At 35.4% G+C, this 18,587-nt stretch overlaps 2 long non-coding RNA genes across 3 annotated transcripts in view; one reads left to right on the forward strand and one right to left on the reverse strand.

The window, feature by feature from the left end:
- Positions 1 to 12,255, reverse strand: part of LOC112918230 (uncharacterized) — a 73,424-nt gene extending 61,169 nt beyond the window's left edge. For both annotated transcript variants that reach the window (XR_003234644.2, XR_003234645.2), the window contains exon 1: positions 11,593 to 12,255. This is a non-coding gene — a long non-coding RNA (uncharacterized lncRNA). The remainder of the gene's footprint in view (positions 1 to 11,592) is intronic.
- On the forward strand, positions 10,541 to 16,187 carry LOC112918231 (uncharacterized). Its single transcript, XR_012000736.1, has 3 exons — positions 10,541 to 11,313; positions 12,471 to 12,540; positions 14,425 to 16,187. It is a non-coding gene; the product is annotated as an uncharacterized lncRNA (long non-coding RNA).
- Positions 16,188 to 18,587: the final 2,400 nt, after the last annotated feature.

Raw genomic sequence — 18,587 nt, forward strand, 5'->3', positions numbered from 1 at the left:
GACAATCTTAAGGATCATCTCATTTAAGTTCTATTTCTCAGGAATTATATCCTTCAATGTCTGTTGTCTGGCATCTTTAAAACCATTGTTTCATGTATTTTATCCAGTTGTTTTATTGCTTCAGGCAGGATGCTAAATCCAATATGTTGTGTGAACTTCACTGGAAGCAGAAGTGTCATAGATTTCTTTTAATAATTAAATGAAATAGCATGTTAAAATGTTTGCATGTAGAGCTCTCTGCATTATTTATAGGACAATGTATGAAGTATAGATATCATATTGTTCAAAAATCAATTATGAAATTCTATTTTAATATAGATTTTTTTTATTATAAAAGCCACAAAATGAATATTGTAGGTTATTTGGGAAATAGAAGCACAAAAAAAGAATATTAAAAGCACCTATAATCACACCACCAAGATATAATCACTGGTAATATTTTGGAATGTATGTTTCTAATTTATTTTTTGTATGTATTTAGATCCTTTCCCTTCATAACTATATAATGATAATTTTTTGGTGACATTAACTATTTTTCAAAGCATAATTTTCAGTGGGTGGATGAAAATCTATTTATAGATCCACAATTCTTTATTTAACCATTATTTTTCTGTAGGGGCATTTAGATAGTTTTGAAATTTCGCTACTATAAATAACATTTTTACATAAATTTTTTGTCCACAATTCTGATTATTTCTTTAAAACAGATTTTTAGGTAGATAATTACCAGTTCAGTCTTTGTTAGAAACAAAGGAAACTGATAACTTTTGTTTGTAAAAGTTATTTCTGCCTCTCCTAGTAGGTGGAATATTTTATCTTGTGGGATTGGAGTTGATTGATGCTAAAGATCATTTTGCCATACTGCATGGTAACACTATAGGTATAAATAAACTTCATTTAGTCAAGACAGTTCTCTGTATTCATGCTAGTTAATTGAAAAATCCTATAACCAGGAGGAAGATTTTGAAAGATTGATGAAGGTTGTCAAAGGAGCAAGCAGACAGTGATCCAGATGCTGAGATAATTTGTCCTGCTCCCTTTTCTACTTTCACCATGTTAGAATAAATACATCAGTGGAAAAAAGATGACTTCAGTAAAAAATACATATGAAAAGGCTAGTGTATCTATAATGAATGGAGTTATGATCTATGATCACACCATTGGTATTCAAATTCTGGCCTTTTCATTTATTAGTCATGTCAACTTCTTATATATCTTTGTGTCTCAATTTTTATTTCTATAAAATGGGAATAGCATAATAGCTTAAATGGTTTTTAGATTTTAATTTTTGTTTTTTGTCAATTAGATGTTCTAAATGCATAGCACTTGGAACACTATTTGGCAAGCAGTGAAGAGTTAAGATTTAATAGATACTGTTATTGTCTGCCCTTTGTAACACCTTTATAAAGAATTCACTTTTCTTTGGGAAATAATTACTAAATATTTATTTGATGAAGCAGTTGATTAGCTTTTAGTGCTACAAAAAGGAAAGTATATATTACAACCTTATGAAATGCTTAGATTTTACTTAACCTCCTAGTCATAGACTTTATCATGAATCAAAGACTTCTATAAGGGAAATTGGAACTCCTTTTCTATAGTGAGAATCCCTTTTAAGTATCTCTTGCAGCTGTTTTCCCCAAGCTCATCTGAGAACCAAAGCTGAATGCCTTCTTGAAATGGTGTGCTTCATTGTGGGGCAGGGCAGATTAGAAAGCAATATTGCTCATGCTATGTATCCATGATTTCTACTTCAGCCTTTAGATTCCACTTTGAACAAATCAATAACCTCAACTTTTATCTACACTATAGCTTAGTATCCATTCTTCAAGCAATTCATTAGATTTACTTAATCCTTTTTTAATATGGATAAGATTTCCTTTTTTTTACTACCATCCTGGGTCAACTTTTCTCAGAGAAAAAACCTAACTTCATAGATAGGTTTTAGCTTCATCATCAAGTGAAAATTACAGCAAACTTAAATCTAGCTCCAAAAGACTCAAAATTGAGCAATAAAAAGACATTATATTAAAATTATGTTTTCTTCATGTATGTGAAATAGATATTTATCATGGGCATAATTACTTAATATTGATGTATTTGTATTTTTGAATAGTCATTTTCAATTCCACAGTGCTATATTTTATCACTACATCTATTTTTAAAACCAACTTTCATTTCTTAGAAATTATTTTCTCTTTTGATAACATTAAATAGTAAAACAAAAATTTTCATTAAAAATCAATTCTTACTATACACATAAGATGTTATATAGGAACCTAATGGTAACCACAAATCAAAAACTTATAATAGATACAGAAAAAGTAAAAGGAAAGGAATCCAAGCATAACACTAAAGAAAGCCATCTAACCACAGACAAGAGAGCAAGAGAAGGAGAAATGAACACAGAAAAGCCACAAAAACAACCATAAAACAAGTAACAAAATGGCAATAAGTACATACCTATCAATAATTACTTTAAATGTAAATGAACTAAATGCTCTAATCCCAAGACATAGAGTGACTGAATGGATAAAAAAGCAAGATGGAGCTATAGGTTGGGTGGAGGAGACTCACCAACCTATTCTTTAATCTTTTTTCAAATATGTAATTATTTGACTTAAAGGTTCATTTCCCACACATTCTTTATAATACATGTTAGCAGCTTCAACTTCCACTTTTTGTATCTTCCAAAATTCTGTAGTCAATGTCCTTACTCTGAACATCTCAATTTCATTTCTACAAACTTGGAACCCTGTCATCACTTGGCAGTATTTCTGTACCTTTCTACTGCACCTATAGCTCACCTAGTCCTTCTTTTCCATTGGACCTTTCATTTTCATTGCATCTAATATACTCTGTTTTTATTTTGGTCTGTACTATCTGAATTCCATGATCAGCCATAGTAGATGTATTCTAATCCCCTCAACTATCTACTTCAGAGCTTTCCTATGGAAGATAAACCCCACATTCATTTTCTTTACGCCCAATCTCATATAGTCAGACAAATTAGGGTTTTGGGGTTTTTTTGAGGGCAATATGAACTCATGTTGTTACCTTCAATCTCACCACTGAGATGAAGGACGTATCATTCCTTCATTCCTTCATATGCTTTATTTCCTACCCAGGAGGAGTGGGATATGACATTGAAAACTGTCAGTTGCCAGTCATTCATTTGACATTATTTACGTGCACAAATCTACCACTACAATGCAACACAAGAAAATACCATTACTTACAATATTCCTTTAGGCTCCTTTCTGGACAATCTCTGTCATCCATAACTGACACCTAAGAATCTGCTTTCTGTTCTGTAAAATATCATATATTCCTTTTTCTATTTAAAATTCTTTACAATTTCATATACATGGAATATAGCCTTTGTGCATAGCTTCATTTACTCAGCACAAATTTTGAGATTCATTCATATTATTGTATGCAGCAGTGACTAATTCCTTGTTAGTGCTGAAAGGTATTCCATCGTATACACCACAATTTGTTTATCCACTAACAAGTAACTAGACATTTGGATTGCTTCCAGTTCTTGACTATTATAAATAAATTTTCTGTGAATATTTGCAAACAAATTAATTTCTTGACAAATATTTAAATACAGAATAATGTTATATGTCTTATACTCTGTGCCATGAAATTATAATAGTAAATCTAGGGATAAACAAATCTGATTCTCTTCTTTCTTACAGTCATCTACCTATTTTTGGTTTTTAAACAATTAGCATCAGTCCCCTTGCTCACTTAGAGTTGGAAAAACAAATCATTGCTAATTTTTTAAGTTATCTAATCCAACCCATTAAGTTATCTAAGCCAACCCAAGATTAAGAAAAGGAGGTTCACAGAAGTTATATTACTTGCCCAATGCCATCAAGCTCTTTGGTGGCAGAACATAAATTAGAAATTAGATTGGACACACATAATTATCACTAATATTTTAGAAAAGATTTTGTTTCCAAATAGCTTATTTGTAGCTATTTCATGATAATTTTAAATTATTTTCAATTTAACAAATCTTGAGTGCTACTAATTGCTCAGAACTAAAGTGGGACTCCAAGAAATCCTAAGAAATGTTTTCCCTGCACATAATGCTCTTAACAGAGAAGAGATATGCACAAGTGAAATAATTATAGAGGACTTTGAGGTAAAATATGGTGGCAGATGGAACTAGAAGGTGGTAGGTTGATGTAGGGACTAGTTGCAGAGAAAGATAGGATGCTAGAGCAATCAAGTTGAGTTAAAGCAGTTGCTAGAGAAACCTCTGGGAAATACTTGGAGCATTAATGGATTCATCTAACCACCAGCCTTTTTTTTCATCCACCCTGTGCTATGGAGAAGAGCTGAAGGAAAATGCCCAACAGGAGAAATGAGGTAATTATTTACTCCTTACCTCCAAGCTCAGCTGTAGGTCAAGTTCTCAGGAATCCTATAGATTCCAATCAGCTTTTTCTTCAGTTGCAATCAGGTGCTTTTCTAAACTCTTCTGCACTCAGACCCCCAACTGTACACACCTCTCCTCCTTGATTGATGCTGAAGATTATTTTTGCCAGGTTGGATTGTTATAACTACAGGTATAAATTCACTTCAGCTAGAAAGAACACCACTCTGCATTCACACTAGCTAATTGAAGAGTCTGTAACCATTAGGAAGAATCTGAATGACTAAGAAATATATTTTTCTTTCCGTTTAATTCTAAGTAAGTGACACCACCAGGATAGAGCTCTTGCTGCCTTTTTGCCCCATCACCACCATTTGTTTTCTTTAATTTCATCTGTCTTTTCTACTCCTCTCCATTGCAGAGGATGAAGTAATCCTTTTTGCCTAAAGTGAATCTACTTGCTTTTGAAAGTTTCTTCAAGGATCCAGATCTATTAATGATTTTCTCTCTTTGCCATGTTTTTAACCTCTTATTCTTTACTGGTTTCTTTGTACTACATTTGCTCAATGGTTTCTCAGTTTTATAGGGGAAAATAAATCTCCATCAAGTCTATTTACTTTCTATCTGAGCTTATGTCTTTCCTTTCAAGGAAAACTGACCCTGAGGATGCCACCCAGCTGCTTCCTTAGAGAGCTTTGCCTTTTTCTCCTCGAACTCCCACCCAGGACACTTTGAAAGACCACCCTGTACTGACTTTGATATTGAAGCATGACTGCAAAAGAAGTTGAGTATATGATCCTTGCATGGACTGAGGTTAAAGTACTCTAGAGATATAGTTCCTTAAAATTTGGAGAGTAAGAATAAGAACTTTTAGAAAACCCACCAAAGAGACTGAACAATGGCTGACACCAAGTTCAAAGGAGTCCAAATATTTGCTCATTAAATATTTATTGTCTATCTGAGCCTTTAGGTTTATCTTAGGAAGCCTATTTAGATTTCAAGAATTCAGGTTATTTGGAAGTAGAAGGGCTTAATATATTTTTTTCTAAAATGTTCACAATTGTTTTTGTGGTTAATTCCTTTATGACCTTTCAGCCAGTTCAAAAGGAATCATAACTTTTAGTAAAATTACTTAAGATAAAAAAAAAGTAAGTAAAATCAAGTTTTCAAGTAAGTAAAATCTCTGTATCCTATAGCAAATACTCACTGTGTTTTAGAATATCTTTATTGAGATATAGTTTACAGGCCAGAAATTTTACCTATTTTAAGTATATAGTTGTATGAGTCTTAGTAAATATATTGAGGTATGCAGCCGTCATCACATTCTGGTTTTAGAACACTTCCATCACCCCCAAAATTTCCTTCATGCCCTTTAGAATTAACCCCATTCTCACTCCCAGCACCAGACAACCACTGATTTGATTCTGTCTTCATAGTTTTATTTTTTCTAGAAATTTCAAACATTTGGATTTGTACAATATGTAGTTTTTGTATATAAGTTTTCTCATATGGCATAGTGTGAGGTTCTTTGTGTTTTACATTTATATGTGTGTGTGTGTTTCTTTTTATTGCTGAGTGGAATTTTATTACGCAAATATACCAGAGTTGGTTCATTTATTTTTAGACAATTGGATGGTTTCCAAGTTTTGGCTATCACAAATAATACTTCTATAATAATTCATGTAGAAGTCTTTATCTGATCATATATTTTCATTTACTTCGGGAGATACCTGGGAGTGAAATTTTTTGTGTTGTATGCTAAGTGTATGCTTAACTTTTTAAAGAAACTAACAAACTTTTTCCAAAGGCTTATACATTTTTACATTCCTACCTGTAGTGTATGAGAATTCCAGTGTCTCTACATTCTTTCTAACATTTAGAATGCCTTTTTGATTATATTCATTCTAGTGAGTGTTTGGGTATTTTTGTGGTTTTGATGCATTTTCCTAATTACTAATAATGTTGAGCATTATTTCATGTCATTTGTATATCCAATTTGGTAAAGAAATTATTCAGATCTTTTGTCAGTTTTCACTACTGGTTTGTTTTCTTACCTTGAGTTGTAAGTTTTTATATATTATGAACACAAGTAACTTAACATTTCTGTGATTTGCACGTACTTTCTCCCCATCAATGACTTATTTTTCCATTTTTCAACACTATTTTTATAAAAACTAGTTCTTAATTTGGATTTATGTAAAATTATTAAATTTTTACTTTAAAGATTATGATATTGGTGTCACATTTAAGAAAACTTACCTGGTCGAATGTCACAAAGATTTTCTTCTTTGTTTTCTTCTAAAAGTTTTCTAGTTTTAGACTTTGCATTCAAGTATATGACCCATTTTGAATTATTTTTATATGGTGTAAGGCATGGACCAAAATTTATTTTAATGCATATGATTATCCAATTTGAAATAATTCATAGAAAAGTCTGTATTTTCCTCCTGACACCTGTGCAATGGAAGGAAGTTCCAATGCACAGCCAATTCTTAAGGAGAAATTATGCTTTTTTTTTTTTAGGGTAAAGCACCTATATAATTATTTGGAATTTTTCTGCCTGGACATCTTATCCATTTCCCCCATTAGTAATTTATTTAATCATCTATTTATATCATGATAGACCCATGAGTATTTATTTTATACTCTGGGTTGCAATCCATTACTGTTTTATTTTCTTCTTCTTCTGATATACCAATTACACACATTACGCTTTTAGAAATTTTCTGGTATTTCTTAGATGCCTGTTTTATTTTTTTAAATTCTTTTATTTTCTTTGTATTTCAGTTTGGGAAGTTTCTGATGAATTATCATCACAGTTGCTGGTTATTTTCTCACCTGTGTTGCATCTATTGAGGAGCCAATCAAAATAATCTTTCTTTTTTGTTACAATGTTGTTGATTTCTAACATTTTCTTTTGGTTCTTTCTTAAGAGTTTTCATTTCTCATATTATCAGATGTTTGTTTACTTTACCACTAGAACCCTTAACATATTACTCATTTTTTTAAATTCCCCATGTGACAATTCTAACATCTGTGTTGTAGCAAGCCTGGTTCTGATGGTTGCTTTGTCTTTTCATTCTGGGAGAAACTTTATTGAGACCATCACCTGGAAGAAGTGTCTATGATATTATGAAGGTTCCCAGGGGTTTCTCACACTTATTCTAGTCCATTGTCATCCTCCAGCAATTTTCCAAAATTACTTTTTAAGTGTTCCTATCAGTTTATGACTAACAATGGCTTCTACTTCAGATAAATATATCTGATCCCTTTCTTCCTGAATGATTCCCCTTCTGTCCAATTTTGAGGTAATGATTTTCCCTGAAACCTCAGTTCTCTGATGAATCCAACAAAAGTCATTTATTTTTAGTTTGTCCAACTTTTTTTGTTGTAAGGATAAAAGTTATGAATTCTAAGCTTTTTACATGTTGGGGTTGAAACCAAAAGTCCTGATTCATTCCTTTTTTCTCCTACTATATTCTCATTTCTTTATTACTGAAATTTCTCTTAGCAAAGTCACAACTATCTTCATTTCTAAATGTGATGGATATCTCCTTATTCTTTTTTTTTTTTTAAAGATTTATTCATTTATCCATGAGAGACACAGAGAAAGAGAGAGAGAGACACACACACAGGCAGAGGGAGAAGCAGGCTCTCCGCAGAGACCCCGATGCGGGACTTGATCCCGGATCCCGGGATCACTTTCTGAGCCAAAGGCAGACGCTCAACCGCTGAGCCACCCAGGTATCCTTCTCTCCTTATTCTAATCTTCTTGTGACATTTATTATTTTTTAAAGTTTTTATTTACTTAAGTATTCTCTATACTCAGTATGGAGTTATGTATTCTTCCAACTGAGCCAGCCAGGTGCCTCTTTTTGTGACATTTATAACTGTGGACTAATTCTTCCTTCTTGAAACTATTGAATTTCTAAAATTCCATATTTTTCCTCTCCTAGGTTCTGCTATTATCTAGTCTTTAAATGTCGTGTTTTCCAGGCTCCATCTTCAGTTTCTGTCACTTCTCATATTCTCCTTGAGTTACTTCCACCTTTTTAAAAATTGAAGTATTAATATAGAATGTTATATTAGTTATGAGTGTACAACATAGTGATTTGGCAGTTCCATACATTACAGAAAGCTCACTACAATAAATGTAGTTACCATTTGTCATCATACAACATCATTATAATATTATTAACTACATTCCCTATGATTCACTTTTCATCCCTGTTACTTATTTAATTCATAACTGGAAGTTTGTGGCTCTTAATCCCCTTTATCTATTTTTCCCATTCCCCCTATCCACCTTTTCTCTGGCAACCACCAGTTTGTTCTCTACATTTTTGAGTCTGGTTTTATAAAACAAATGTTTATTTTAGTTTAGTTGACATACAATGTTATTTTATTAGCATTTCAAGATCTCCATGTGTTATGCTATGCTCACCACAAGGGTAGCTACCATATGTTACTGTTTATCACTATTACAATACCATTGACTATGTTCTCAATGCTGTACCTTTTATTCCCATGACATGTTCATTCCATAATTGGAAGCCTATATCTCCCATTACCCTTCATCCATTCTGTCCATCCTCCTTCCCTTTGACAACAATGGGTTTGTTCTCTGTTTATGGGTTTGAGTCTTCCTTTTACTTGTTTATTCATTCATTTAGTTTTTCAGATTTCACATATGAGTGAAATCATATGATATTTTTCTTTCTAAGTCTGACTTATTTCGCTTTGAATCATACCCTCTAGGTCCATCCATATTGTCACAAATGGCAAGATCTCATCCTTTTTATGGATGTATAATATTCCATCGTATATCTATACCCTACTTCTTTATCCATTTTTATCTTTATCTATCAATGGGTACATAAGTGGTTTCCATATCTGGCAATTGTAAATGCTGCAATAAGCACAGGGATGCACATATCTTTTTGAAATACTGTTTTTGGTTTTTCTTAGGTAAGTACTCAGTAGTGGAATTATTGCATCATATGGAATTTCTGTTTTTAATTTTTTGAGGAACCTCCTACTCTTTTCCGCAGTGGCTGCACCAATTTACATTTTCACCAACACAAATGTATCTTTTTGTCCACATCCTTGAAATACTTGTTATTTCTTGTGCTTTTGATTTTAGCTATTCTGTAGGTGGGAGATGATATCTCATTTGTAGTTTTTATTTGTCCATTTGTTTAGCTTTTTAATATTCTATGTATAAGTAAAATCATATCTTCCTCCTGTTTTTTTTTATTAGCTATTTAACTTTAATCACTCCTAATATCACCTTTATCTTAATCCCTTCACCTTAAACCCTTAATCCCTTTACCTTTGTTTAGATCTCTCTATTATCCTACCATTCTGGATATCTGCACTTGAATGTCCAATATTTCATATTTGACACATCCCAACATGATATAAGCATTTATTTTATACACTGACCACCTCAAACCTGATATTTTCCTATATTTCTCTATCTCTGAAAGGCTCCACTAGGCACCAATCACACAAATCATAAACTTCAAATGCTATTCCATTTCTTCCTTGTCACCTATCAGTCATCATGTTTTCAGTTCAGTAACATCTGTAGAAGGTATTTTCTATTTTCCAATCCACAGCCAGTAATCTTGTCTGCTAACACTCTTCTGCTAAGTCAGTGGTTCACAAACTTTGGTGTACATCAACATCTCCTGGAAGGCTTGCCACAGTGCAGACTGCTGGGGCACAGCCTATAAGTTGTGATGTGGTAGGTCTGGAATGAGGGATAAAAATTTATAACTTGTTACATGTCTAACAAGTTGCTGGGTGATTTTGTTTTTGCCAATTTGAAGACCACACTTTGACAATCATTGTCCTAGACTATTGCCTTAGCCTCCTAATGAAACTCCCTGTTTCTATTCAAGACTTCTAAGCCATATTTCACACCTAAACCATAATTTGCTTAAAAGTTATTATTGCCCTTTATTGCCATTTAGGGCCTTGCAAGTGCCTGGTCACATACTAAGTGTTCACTGTTTGTGTAAACAGAAGAGGCACCAGAGAATTAGTAGGATTTGCATAGGAGTTTAAACAGTTTATGCTAGTGTTAGGGTGGGATGGGGGAAGGGAATAGGGTATACAGCTTCAGTTGCAATATTACGTGAAAGGAAGCATAGCCCATCATGGAAATCAATTAATAAATAAGGACACATATAAATAAATATATATAGATATATTTGGCCAGTGAAGAAATCAACCAAATTGGAGCCAAAAAATGATACTAATCTATTCAAGGACAGAGAAGAACTCAGTATCTTAAACATCTTATTTTGCTTCACAGTGTTAAAGAACCTGGGTTTACTTTTCCACTTCCACCCATCTTACACAATTTGAATATTTGTTCTAGCATTCCCCCATGTAGCTTTTTAGAGCACAAGAAATATATATTTATAGAGTATATCTACTTACTCAGTTTGTATGTGGAAACTTTTTCCATTAAAATTAGCTCAAGGACTTTATTTAGCCTGCCACCACAGTCAAGAATATATTTGTTATATCCCTAGAGTTTTTGTATTATGATTTCTTTATGAAAAGAATTGTCGTTTGCTTGAAGCTTCCCCTTCAAAGATCTTTTTTATGTGGAGCAGAGAAACTTGTTTCCCGAAATATTATTCTTCTCATTTAGGAAACTTCATTGAAAACTATTTGTCTCCTGTCCACAGAGGTGAATAAATTCAAAAAAAAAATACAAATGTAAAGAAGATATGAATCTTCCAGGGATGATAGTTGATCATTGTCTCTTGAGAACTGTGGATGTCAATTAGGGTCTGTATCAGAATCTTAAATAAAAATACATATCTCTCTTCCTCCTCTTTCCACTTTCCTTCTGAGAGCTCACAGCAGAGGGGAGTGGATGTGTCTATTTTGAAACTGCTTCTAAGGTAATTCTAATTCATTCTCTGGAAAAGAACTGACTTAGATTACTGGGTCTCAGATTTTGTTTTTCACAAATCAGATTTTTTTTGATTGAGGGGTTTATAGTGTTGACCTTTAATTTTGATTAGTAAAGGCTTTGAAATGAAAAAATAAACTACCTTATGTTATCACCATCTCTTCCAATTAAAGGATATTTAATACAAAAATGCTAATAAACACACTCCCAGAATAAGGAATAATCCTTTAAATAATAATTTAAAAAAACACAGAATGAAAAAACTTACCATTTTGTCCTCACTTTGTCGGGGGTCATTGAAAACATCACTATGGACCAGTGCTTTTTCTAGCCTCTGAGAGCCATTGCCCTAGATAAGTTAGCAGCTTCCAGGAAAGAAAGTTAACATCATCTTTACTGTCTTTACCTTTTATTTTAATTTATCATTTTAAAGCTTTGCTTTCCATGTATATCATAGTAGCCTATTTTGGTTCAATTAAGCATTTCCTTTCCTGTTTTTCTCTGTTCTGCTCCAGGGAACCATCCTCAGTGCTAAGAATTCACAGCATTAGATCAGGTGGTCCTTTTTCTGCCCTTCATCCAGTGGCAGGTTTAAAACCCTTTGATGATTCAGCTGTATAATATTTAAAGTTCTATTTCAAATCCTTCAAACTTAGGATTTTAGGAAATAGCTAGCTGCGTGGGAAGGCAAGAGAAGAGTCTATTAAAATCTACAATCCTCTTAGTGACCCATTCACTGAGTCTCTCAACAAATCTGTTCAAGTTTTCTCCTCTCCCGAAAACAAAAGACAAAGCAAATGGGAAACTAAAACTCTACCAAGGCAAGCCTAAGAAAAGCCCACTCAGAAATAAGCCTTATTAAGAGAGAATATTGTAAGTGCTATTTATTTTGTACACTATGAACCCTAGAATCTCAAGTAAACAGCTGAGTGGGGTTCAGCCTCTTCAGGCAACTTTTCTTTGTAAAAGGACTGAAAGGACCTGAAAGGACTTTTATACTTAGAATTCTGCAAATACAGAAAACAACTAAAACTACATTCTGTACTAAGAGCTATGTACTGTGTACATACCTATGACCAACTTTCAAGGCTATACAAGATTTCTGAAATCAATTTTCTTTTCTTCTTCACTCATTGCTTTCCATAGGCTTTGACCAAGGGGATGCCTCTTTTCCAGTCTCCACCTCCTGCACGTGACATTGTTCTCATTCATCCAGGTCAGTTGGACCCCTTCCACTCCCTTTTACTTTCTTGTTTATGTGCTTGACCAAAGACTAGTTATTAGACACTGGCTCTTTAGCAGTTTTTATGGAGAGCTTTGCCTCCTTTCAACATTTTTGTTTATTATTAGTTGGGCCTGTATAATCCCCAGCTGTCTGTATCTCTAAGCTGAGCTGTATCTCTAAATGTCTCTTCTTTGTGGATCAATGTCCTTCTTAACACTAAAGCAAGGGTTTGTGAGGAAGGAGGATTAAATCCCTTTTGACAAGAAAAATGACTTTCTATTTGAATGAAAGCTGGGAATACATTTACTTATTTCTGTGGGACCATGGTTACATCAATGAAGTACCATTAAATGTCTCTTCTCTAACCCTTCCCAGGCCTCCTGAGCAGTAGTAGTTATGATAAATGTATTAACAAGAAACATTTCTGTAGTGCTTCCTATGTGCCAGCCATTATTCTAGTGCTTTATTTTTATTAATTAATTTAAAATTTAAATAACCTGAATTAAGTACTATTATGCCCACATAGCAAAAGAGGACCCTGAGGCACAGAGATTTAGCCCACAGTCACTCAGGCAATGGTGGAGCTGATATTATGAACATAGGCTCTTCTGCTCTAGAATCTGGTTCTGTAGCCACTAGTCTTTATTGTGAGAAGGCAAACATTGCTTTTCAATCAACCTATGTCTAAAAATTATGCCTGCTACATAGTTTCGCAAACAATGAAATTAGGGTCAAGGCATGATATAATAGGACAATAATCAGCTTGCAAAATCTCTGGGTACCTTAGGGAAGCAGAGTTAAGATAGCACAGATGTGAAATCCAGATTTAAAGATTGGGAGTCACTAGCTGAGACGATGGGCGAGTTTCTCAACTTCAATACTTTGCTTTCTCATATTTATACAGAACAAAATCCATTTTTTAGGGTTTATGAGCTGGACTACAAAGAGAGCACTGAAGCTGAATAACGAGTTAATAGAGAATTTGAACTCATATGCTCCCCTTTCTCACCTGTGTTTATTTCATCAATACATACATCACATTTACTATTCTGTACTTTATTGGGTGTTTTGTATATACCAACTGGTCATGTATACCAAATGATCATGCATGCCAACTGGTCAAAGCCTCCTATAACAACTCCATGAGAAATTGTCATTATCGTGAAGTCTATTTAAGAGAGGAAGCTGAAGCACAGAGTGGTTAAATCATTTGCCCAGCATCACACAGAGCTAGGATTAGCAAAGCTGGGATTCAAATTCAAGCACACAAATACCGAACTGTTTTTACCTGCTAAGCCATGCTGCCTAATAGCTAGTTCAGCTGTGGAATGAGGCTGTTTGATATTCTAGCATTCATGCCTTTGCATAAGAGGGGGGAAGGGAAGGGACTGCAACACAAATTGCTTAAGAAACATTTTTGAGCACAAACTGTGTGGTCTAGTGGGAATTAGAAGTGTTCTTTTGACCAGCTACAGCTTTTTATTTCATAGTCAAATGCCCATAACTTTGGAATCTAAAGATGACACATAGAATTGATCAAGTAGGAATTTGGGATTTTACTAGAAAATTCAGGACCTAAGCCCACCAAGATTATACCATGCTGCAAATGACGTAATCATTCCAATATCATATCACTGCACAATAACAGATAAGCTAAGCTCATATTGCACTGTATTCTTAAAGAGAGAGAGAGAGAGAGAGAGAGAGTGAAACAGTGAATAAGACTGAAATGGGATTTTCTGCTTGGTTTGTTAATGAAATATCTTGAAAGCACTTTCCACAACAATAACAAAACGCTCCTGTTCTGGTAACGTAGACAAATTCCAGCTGAGTGATTACATTCCACCTAATTAAAAATTCTTTCTCTAATTTCAGATTCTCCATGTTTACGATGCTCTTTACCTTCTGTCCTAAATTGTTGTTTACTATGTTTTCCTGCTGCTAAATTCCTTGCTGCATTTCTCCCTGGAGGTAGTTGTATACTGATAATGGTTAAAATAATTCTATATGTAAAATATGCACGGAATATGTAAATATTTGTACTTTAACACAGGAATAAATCTAAATTAAAATGTATAAATATATTGTTTTCAGAACTCCTTGCAAATGTTTCACACAGTCAAAACTCCTTTTGAATATGGAGTTAAAGATTGGACACACAGTTGAAATTATTTATTAATCATACATCATACATTTAATATTCCCCAAGCTGCCATAAAATGTCTGAGGAGACGTGCTGCTAAGAATAACTTGCTCAGCATTGCAGTACAATGCAGACAATTTTCCACAGGGAAAGAAAAAAAGAAACATATCTTTTCACCTATTGCCAAGCAAATTGCTAACGATTTTGCCCATTTGAGCTGAGAAGTAATTAGTGGTATGGGATAGAGGCCAAGCATATCAAGAACTTGAAAATGTGTTCCTACTTATGTACTGATATGCCCATTTTGGATTTAGCTGTATTTCTGTACATTTTATGAATTTTCTTTAATTCTGTCACAATGTTAATATTGATAACTTGCCTTTCTGAAATAGCAATTTAAAAATAATGATCACATTTTCTATAGACACAAATTGTAATTGTATGAATAATAATAATAACAAACTAAGCCAATTAGGTGCACATGTTAATTTGGGGATCTGACAGCTTAATCTGATTTTTCTTTTTTCCATAGTAACTAAGCCCTGAGCAGTACAGAGGCTCACACCAGCCTCAGAATATCATAATGCTTATAGCCGGTGGCAATGGCTTAATGGGCTAATCCCTGGCATCAAAACCTTAGCAGTATTTTAAAGCTCTAAGTGTCTTCAAGGTCATCTGATTTACTTTTCCTGACGTGATATTTAAACATTCAAATGGTGGCCTAATCCAATATTTCAAACCTCCAAGATAGACTAATATTCTCTCTAGACAATTTTTTTCTAGGGTTCAACTACTCTGAAAGTGGAATAAATATATAATTAAATGTATAATTTTATCCTCTGTTTCAGGAAGGATGGTAAGTTAGCACATGCCTACTTTTTTTTTTTTTTTTTTTGCATTTGTGTAATGTGATAACTGGCATGGGTCATGGACAAGCATAGAGCCTGAGAACCAGGGAAGTTAGAGATCAGCTATTCTGGACACTTGAAAGGCAGCCACCCAGCCCAAGGGAAGAGGGACAGGAACATGATGGAAAGAAGTAGTCATGATCTCATCAGGCAGTCATGCTTGTAGTTACTGCCATTTTATAAGTGTATGGTCTTGACCTTGTCTGCTGTTAATGGTGAGTCATTCTTGAAAAAAAAAAGGCATAAGTTTATTTATTTATTTTTAAAGATTTTATTTATTTATTCATGAGAAACAGAGAGAGAGAGAGAGAGAGAGAGAGAGAGAGAGAGGCAGACATAGGCAGAGGGAGAAGCAGGCTCTCCGCAGAAGCCTGATGTGGGACTCGATCCCGGACCCCGGGATCATGCCCTGACTCAAAGGCAGACGCTCAACCCCTGAGCCACCCAGGCACATCCCAAAGCATAAATCTATACTTAAAAAATACAGTATACAAAAACTTATGAGTGGTGTTCCCAGACAGGTAAATGGCATTCTAAGAAACAACAAATTCTGAAAACAAAGTAAGTTATTAAATCAGCAATTGTGACGTGTGTTTCTATGTGTGCTGTTGCTTTGCTAGGTTATTTGAATAATCCAGTACTCGAATACAACTCAATAATTTTCACTGTCATTTCCCAATGTTTGACTGTTTGTGGTAGGCCACAGTTCTTGCAAATACTTTAAAGGAGGGGATGTGAAGAGAGAAAGATATGAACGTTGTGTGGAATACTCTAAATGAAATCAGAAATTGATTTAAACTCTGAATTAAAAAAAAAACAACAACTCTAAATTAGCAAAAGCGATATTAACTTCAATGGCAAAACCAAAATCAGAGCAAGGAGAAAAGATATTTTCACCTCTAAAAAAGGAAATGAACTTATATGAAACAGCATATATTCTAATGCCTAACTTAAAGATACTTTTGGAACCACTCTTAAAAATCCAGTCATGAAAAATGCAAAATAAAGGTGTTCTATATCTGGAATATTTTTTACAAAACAAAGGTCACAGTTATCAAGGAATTACTACCTTATGTATTTTAAAAAGTTGATTTTAAGCATAATAGCCTAAAGGACCAGATGACATCATCAAGATGGTGACATAGATTGTTCCTGGTTCCTAACTTCAATCTTCCTAATATGAAGACCAACTAGCCACTATGCAGACAGGACACCATTATGAAACTGCAGAGTCCAGGGAGGAGGCTGTAGGCCTCCCCTGGACAACAGAGACTGAGCAGGACTGCATTTGAAAGGTAAGAGAAGTGCTTTCACTTTAATCATATCCCCCCTTTCTGAGAGGGCACTGTACCTTACTAGGAGAGCCTTCCTGGCTCTAGGATTTTTTCCCATGAGAAAAAGAGGACACACACACACACACACACACACACACACACCTCCTGGTCGACATCCAATTTCCCCAGCATTGTAGGATACTTCCCAGGAGACTTACTTGGGTCATCCCTCACAGGGATCATGGGGAGAATCTGTGGAGTTCAACTACTGGGGTTAAGATAGAGACGGATAAGGGGGACAGGGCTTAAAGGAACTAGTATTTACATCTTGGCAGATCCTATTCCTGCTTGCAGTGGCACCTGAGCAGAGATCCCAGCCAGCATCTCTGTAGATCAGCAGACTGAAGCCAGTGACTCTGTCAGGCCAGAAAGCTTGGTTGGCATTTCAGCCTTATTTAGTTCTCTAGCAAGAGGGCCACATTAGCTGTAAAGCACATATTCTGGCCTTGCCTGAGCAGGAGAGGAAATTCACAGTTCTGCCCAACTACTAAGCACAGCATCCAGACCCACTCTTCAGGAATAGTGGCCACAAAACCCTGAAGCTGTGGAAGATATCTCATGGTTCTGCCTGGCAGGGAGCCAAGCCAGCAGCCTTGCCCATCTGTTGAGCATAGTCTCTTACTCCACATAGCCAGGGAGGCTCAAGCTTCCTGAGGAGCTTTGGAGCCCAACCTCTGGTAATGACCCAGCTGCCAAGCCCAGCCTATAACCTTACTCAGTAGTAAAGCAGATGATATGGCCTTAACGGATGGCTAAACAGCTTGTGTCCTGACCCAAGCACGGAGCTTATCCAGTGACCTTGCTCAATCACAGAGCATATCCTGCAGCCCTACCTGACTGAGAAGCAAGGACAGTGAGCCTACTCAGCTTCAGAGCATGGTCACCAGCCTCACTTAGCCATGGGGTATAGTTAGAGGCCCCACTTGATCAGAGAGCCCAGCCAGCAACCTCTCCCAACAGAGGAGCATGGCCAGTAGCTTACTGAATTGTGAAGCCAGCCTGTAGCCCTGCCCAAATTTGAGGCATGGTCTGCTGCCCTAATTGCAGAGCACAGACTAAGGTCCCATCTGACCATGAATTCCAGCCCACAGCCCAAATGGAGAGTCAAGCCAGGGATAACACCCAAGTTGGTGGGGACAACCTGAGGCCAAACCTGAAGAGGAAGGATTGCAGAGTATAGCCCCAAACCCTATCCTATTGCAATATTTCATCAGTGGCATTGCCCTGTGGGGAGTATAGCCTGCAATCCTACCCAACCAGAGGTGACTGCAGAGCCCAGAGAATGGCACCATCTAAACATGGAAAACTTGCCCAACTAGGTAGTGCACATAGCAGCACTACTTGAACACAGAGTCCAGCCAGAAGGCCAACTCAACCAGTGACAAACTCCACCCCCTCCCCAAGAGCAGGGACAGTGGCCCAATCTAATTAGAGACTCCAGTGGCAAGCTCCATCTGCTCACAGATGCTACCAGCTGACTGAGTACCCTAAGCTGAGCTGGCTGGTGAAGGTCTTTCTGTGCTGAAACAAAAACTGCAGAATCTGAACAAGGAGACTGTTTACTCAAAGGCAGATGCCAACCCAAGAATAGAAGGATCACAAAGCATCAAGTACATATGACACTACAATGGAATCAAATAAAGCTCCCATAAC

Source organism: Vulpes vulpes, chromosome 3 (assembly GCF_048418805.1).
Source record: "Vulpes vulpes isolate BD-2025 chromosome 3, VulVul3, whole genome shotgun sequence".
Taxonomy (NCBI): domain Eukaryota; kingdom Metazoa; phylum Chordata; class Mammalia; order Carnivora; family Canidae; genus Vulpes; species Vulpes vulpes.